This window comes from Pavona decussata, unplaced genomic scaffold (genome assembly GCF_977016875.1).
Source record: "Pavona decussata unplaced genomic scaffold, jaPavDecu1.1 SCAFFOLD_149, whole genome shotgun sequence".
In the NCBI taxonomy this organism is placed as follows: domain Eukaryota; kingdom Metazoa; phylum Cnidaria; class Anthozoa; order Scleractinia; family Agariciidae; genus Pavona; species Pavona decussata.
In genome coordinates, this window is record NW_028145561.1 from 1,031,185 (window position 1) to 1,037,905 (window position 6,721).

At 36.3% G+C, this 6,721-nt stretch overlaps 1 pseudogene; it reads right to left on the reverse strand.

Annotated features, from left to right (window-relative positions):
- Positions 1-2,975: 2,975 nt before the first annotated feature.
- On the reverse strand, positions 2,976-4,673 carry LOC146466274 (zinc finger MYM-type protein 2-like; annotated as a pseudogene).
- Positions 4,674-6,721: the final 2,048 nt, after the last annotated feature.

Below are 6,721 nucleotides of genomic sequence, written 5' to 3' on the forward strand. Positions count from 1 at the left end.
ACCAGAATTCTGTTTTGTGGGCTCGACCTGAACAATTTGTTACCCCTTAAAGGTACCAAACTGGTTAATTAACATTTGCTTCCTGTCATATTTTTCAGCTCATTACCCTAAAAGGTATCACCATGCCTCTGACGGAAGTATTTTTAGATTTTAAAACCCTAAGGGGTACCAAACCACAAATATTAACCCTTACAAGGTACGATGATCACCCCTGTGAATTTTATCGGATAGCACCCCCCTCCAGGAGATTTAACTAAAGGCAACTTAAATTTTCATAGTAGACCTTCCTATCCTTTATGGTGATGACGTTCATTGCTACCAAAGGTGCACTGTCCGGTCAGGACACCTTCTGTCCATTCAATTTTAATGAAAATCAAGTTCCCCTTTAAAAAATACAAATCTTGATTTTTAATTTTCAACTTTCAGAAAAATAAACTTTTAAGTCAAATTTCAAGTTTAACTTTTTTTCTGACCTGTGATGAAGATCAAAATAACATTAGGTTTATTCCGACTTTAGTTGTCTAGAACTTGATGAAAGGTACATTGATAATTTGGAAAGAGCTACTCAACATTTATAAAGGGTCGAATTTATAAGAAGCAGTATCGAAAATCAACATCGTATTTTTATTGTTGTATTTATGAAAATAATAAAAATTGAAAAGGGACAGGACAAAAACATCAGTACGAGAAGGGAGAGTAAAATGTTGAGATGGCGGCCTGGGAGTGCCTGATTGTTTCCTTGTTATTTTTCTTTTCTTTTCCTTTTTTTTTTAAAGCCTGAAGCAGAAAAGCAGGGAAGCTCGATTGCTAATTGAGCGCATTTTGTCACATCTGCTTGTGCACAAGAAACGTAAATGTGTATGAATAAAGTGTACAAAGAGATCGTTGTCCAGATAATCCTTAGCAGTTTCGTTATGGAAGACTTCAAAGACAGAAATATGCCCAATCTCCCTAACCTTGACCGGTTAGGCTTTGTTTAAAGCAAACTTATATTATTGTTCTGCACAAAGTCAAGCTACGCTTTTTGATCTCATGCTTTCGTAAAAGCCGCCGATCTACGTTTCATTTAAGAGATCAAGAACAAAATATATTAAATACGATGCTTCGATGAGGATAACACAACTTTCGGTTTTCGTCTGCTCGCCTTTGATTATATTACCTCATTTGAAAGGCTACTTATATAGCATTAGTTTTATAACGAGCTAATAACGTGTACCATGCGGAAGTGCAGAATCGAGTGATATTTGAGTGAAAACGGAGAAAACTGATAGGTGTGAGTAACAATGGAGGGACCTGAGGAGGGGTTTTCTTCCTCGTTTCTCGCAGCGTCGTCGCTCGCTTCTTAAAAAGTGCGCCGTTTTGTATCATAGCATAATATGCTCCATTAATTTCGAAGAAAAATACAACTGCTTATGAAATAGCTATTTTTGTGGTTTGTGGGTTTTACCTTACTGCAATTATGTTGCAACACAATTATTGTTTGTAGAATAAAAACAAAATATGAACAGTTTTCAATTTGGAAGGCAAAATCAAAGCAGTTTTATGTGTGGCTCCAAGGGGGATCTTACGAGAACAACACCTTACTTATTTCTCCCTTGCCCGTAGATAGTTGTGTGACCTTTTAAGGACAATTTTGTATAAGCAAATACATTTTGGTCGGTCCAAATGCTTCACTGAAAACTTAATGTAAAGAAAGTTTCAGGAAGGAAATCTTATTCCCTGAACTTACTAGCTGTTGCTGGCTTTACGAAAATTCTAGCTGTCCTTTTTTTCCCATTCCTAACAACTTATTCGCACCCCTCTTCCCCTCCTCCCCCGAAAACAAAACTAATTAGTTTTCCAGTGTTACAAAATGTTGAGGTGAATTTTTGCCGAAGAAAACTTTAAGTGCCTCTGTTTCATGCTGTTTACTATCATTTGGTATTTTTGATAAGTTGTACTATAGATTGTGAGAAGTTATTTTAATATCTTCCTTGCTGAACAACTAAAATTAGTTTCAATTGATCGAGAAGGAACGAAATTAATGAAATTTGTTGAATTTGGCTGTTTCTAGTTGAGGCAGAAACTTAACCCATAAATTGCGCATTATTTCATGCATCCAAGCGAATGATGTAAACACCATACATATTAGGTGATATGGGGGCTATGGTATTTGTTACATCGCATTTCATGGGAAAAGTTTTCATTTCACATTTCCTGGCTCTCGGAAAACACCTTACCATCATATTTAGAAGCAGCTGCAATTAATGTTGCTCCTCTTTCGTTTTAAACATCATAGAATAACATGATAAGGGTAGGCAATAGTAAAATTGTGCCAGGACACTGGTCGATTCAAATAAATAATTACTGATCCCCATGAAATTCTATTGTTCACTCCCTGCATTAAATTAACGATTGTAGTCTTTAAGATGACAAAACAACTGTCTGAGGAAAACGGAGGCGGTCCTTCTTTGTCAGCAGGGAAATTATCGGGGGTAATATAAATAAACGCGCTAAATAAGCATGCCGCAATATTAAAAAAAAATTGCAGTGTGCAGGCTGCAATATTAAAAATATTGTAGCCTGTTTTAGGAAATTTAATGCATAAAGTGCACAAAAACTGATGGCTTAAAACACCGTCAACAGTACCGGTTGCGTTTAACTCTCGTTCATTGCGGCTTAATTTTTTTGTTTCGAAGTGCCACTTTAATCAACTAAAACTTTCGAATACTGAAAATAAATGCAATCACGGAGACTGATAGTATGCAGAACAATTTATTGGATTAACAAGTATTATAGTCATCACTTTATTTATAGGAAATAACAGTTCTAGTGGAATTAGTGCTAGCAACTACTGACTGATTACTACCCTCTTGATCACACTTTTCCGGGCTTACTGCTTTAACCTCTCGTGCAGTATAATTTTCCCGAGCACCGTTTTCGTCCTTTTTCTCTACATAAATGACAGCCTTTTTTGAAAGAGAAACCTGCAAAATTTCGCTTCCTCCCCTTTTCAGTACAGATGAGGCACATTTATATTCTCTGACACCATCGGAAGACCGATGACCAGTGGTTCCTTGGATAAGCTGTTTTGGAACACCACCATCACACTATTGTGTAGCACAAGAACGCCTGAGAGAGTGATTAGTGGGGTGCCCATCGAGCTGCGCTTTTTTTATAATTTTCTTTACGACATCTCCTAAAATTTCTCTCCCTGCTGTCTTTTTGTAGTACCATATTTCCCCATTTGGCTTTGGCAAAGCGCGCAAATATAAAATGCATTGTCGCTGACTTCATTTGGCATGTGAGACAAGTATTTTTTTTATACAGCTCAACCGGGCATCGCTCAACATTTGTCAAATTATTATATGCCCGAACAACTTTCCTTTTGATACGCAAATGGCACAATCCCCAATTATTTGCTTACTGATATCCTCGGTATACTGCAAAAATTCACCCCCCCCCCCCCCCCCCAATTCGTCACACTGTAAAAGCAACTGTGAATTTCTTAGTCTCAAGTCTCTGTGTTCGTGCCCAGCCCTCGGAGCAAACTCAACGCCTAAAACTCAAACCGACGTATCACGAAGCAATTCTGCATTTTCACTTCCTAGAAAACCATGTTCCCACAAATAGTTTTCTTGTTCCTTTGTTATCAAATTTGCCTGGTTAACATCTACTCCTATACCTTGCTGTGCTCTTTCGTTCATTACAAAGTTTAAAGCAGAATTAAGATTTCTAAATGTACAACCTTGTCGATCGAAGTTATATTTCGCTTACCTTGCACATGTAAATACATTTGAATGCTACTCAAAATTTCATATAGAGTCTTTCCAGGATACTCTTGGCCATCTTCCTTTTTCACTTCTGCAACAAAACGAGCCAATGTAAAGTCCAACATCTCGTCGGACATCTCGTCTATATCTTCTTGAATTACCGACTCGCCACTGTAATCTACTCTCAAAACCATTTCATTTCTCTGCTTCTTCCACTCCTCAAAGACTTCCAAAACCCACGCCCATTTCCGGCTACCGGCGTCTGATACCCAGCTTTTGTCAAACTTCTCGCATTCTAAAGCTGTAATGTGCGTTCTAAATCTTTGCTCTATTTAAAAAAAGAAAATGGAAACGCCGCCTTCAGAAGTCGATAAAGAATTAAAGCACTGACAGAAATGTCCAAACGTTACACGACATTACCTTCAGTTTCTGCAGAAATATCTCTCTTTCGTAGAGCTCTGTGTAATAAATAATCCTTCCTCTTCCAACGAATCCATCGTCTTTCTAAACCCAAGTTACCACTGAGTAAAATGACTGAATTATCTGGCTTATAAAGTATGCAAATTTGCAGTGTTACACGCCTTGCACTAATTAATTCCATCGTTAGAATTGTTTTGAACAACTATAACAACGAGCTACAATAATAACCCTCGGCACCATTAAAATTGAAGATATCTTCATCACAAACAAGGAACAATAGCAATGACCATCACAATTATCACACATACCTGCGACTAAACTCGCACATACGGGCGACTTAAATCGAAGATCCAAAACACAGACACACAACAATAGAATTTCATGGGGATCAATAATTATAATAGATAATTACTGCGGCACATGGCATTATGAGAAATATTGCAACCAGCTTCGGCCTCGCAATATTTCTCATAATGCCTTGTGCCCCAGTAATTATCCATTAAATAATCACTTTTCCACGGATAAGTACCCTTATACACTCGATTGCAAAAACGTTGACACCTAAAAAGCACAAAGCGTGAACGATGAGACCCAACGGCTTTATGGGTTTAAGTGTACTAAATTCATTTGCATAATATTCTATTCTCGTGCGAGGCTTGATAACCAAGATTAGTTGCACGTGGTGAATAATGGGAACTGTCCAAGCTTTCCTTAAAGTGTCAAGAACCAATTTTTAAAAACTACCCACAAATCCGTTGGGTCTCATCGTTCATGGTTATGTTTTCTAGGTGTCAACGTTTTTTCAATCGATTGTATATTGAGCGCTTCATAACACATGCATGTATTTTTGTCATCATATACTTGATGTAATATATCAAACACGAAAAAGCGTGTTTCATCAGATATCCAAACACTGAGAAGTAGGTTGAAAAACCGAGGAGTAGCCGAGTTTTTTTTAAACGACTTCGAGGTGTTTGGATGTCTGATGAAACACACTTTCGAGTGTTTGATATGGCTTCTCAAATGATCAATAATTCTTGGAGAAATTCAAGGCTAAAGTTGGCAAAATTTTATGGTAATTGGGATCACATATCCAAACCACGGTCACGATAGTGATTTTCCTTGTTTTCTTTTGGTGAATTATTAATGAGTTTGAGAAGAATACATGTTGGATAGAAGCACACAAGGTAGCCGATGGGATAGCATGCATGTTTTCTTTAAACTCGCTTACTTTTCCACTCTTTTTTTCATTTGGAGCATCAGCGGCACCGACTCCAAACGTTAAATACTATCGAATGAAACATCACACAATGTAAGTGAGGTTTATTTGTGTAGCTCAGTTTAGCACAAACTTGGTGTCAAAATTTTGAATGGTATAGAGTATTATACACGATTACTTAAATCAAATGGATATAGACGGCCGTTGGAAATTGATGAGATCGATAGCGTAGTGTGACATCGTGCAATCTCAAACAGATCAGATTGACTGGATGTGGTTACAACAAAGCCAAACTGGTCAATGCAAACTTTAGCAGATTCAGCAGATTTCCTTAAGTCCTCTCCTATATAAAATGGATACCCAAGAAAACAGGTAGGCTTTATGGCATGCTTCACTGAGTTCCAAAAGGTTTGCACGCTTTCATCTTCAGGCTGAACGGAGGGTAAAAGCCATGTTAGTTCTTGCCAAGCAGCGTTGCACCACTTCCGCTTTTATGCTCCCTTTAATTTTGTTTTCAATACCATTTTGGTTTACCCTATATGTTCAACTCTGTGCTTTGTAATTTAAACGGATGATGACAGAAGTTTCTTTCGAAACATGTTTTCCTTTTTATAAATACAAAAATCAAAAAACATTTTGATTTTTTTTAATTTACAGCCTTGATACTTCTATTGATAGGTTCGATCCTTCATGAGTGTTTAATTTGTAAAATGATGCTTGTATTTTTCCGCCAATCAACTTTTCGATCCAATTTTTTATTGTTTAAATTACCAGTTTAAAATTTAAAATTAGCAAGATTAGCTTTATTTTCTATTTTTCAGATCATTCTTTAAACTGGAGACAAGAAGTATAGTTCGTCTTGCGCCATTATTACGATTACATAATTAATAATAAAAAAGGCGGTTTGTGAATAGGCTAAGTTAAGAGCGAATCATAGAAAAGTGCCAAGCTAATTACATGGAGCTATTCACAAACCGACTTTTTATCATTAATTATGTAACCTTGATAATGGCGTAAGATGCACCGAAACGTCGGTTTCTATCACTTATATTTCTTGTCTCATATATTTCCGAATTTTTTTTTATTTTGCAATACTAAATAACTACTTACAATACTTACAATGCTTACACTAAACAATACTTACAATACCTACATTACTACATTACAATACTGACAAGATTCCCGACACTGTTTAGATTAATTAATTTGTAATTGCATTACAGTAAAAAAAAAAAAAAAAAAAAAAAAAAAAACAAACAAACATATATTTCCGAATCGTTTCTTACAATTCTTTAACTATTTTTTTTTATTTTTGACAGATTGTCTGAAA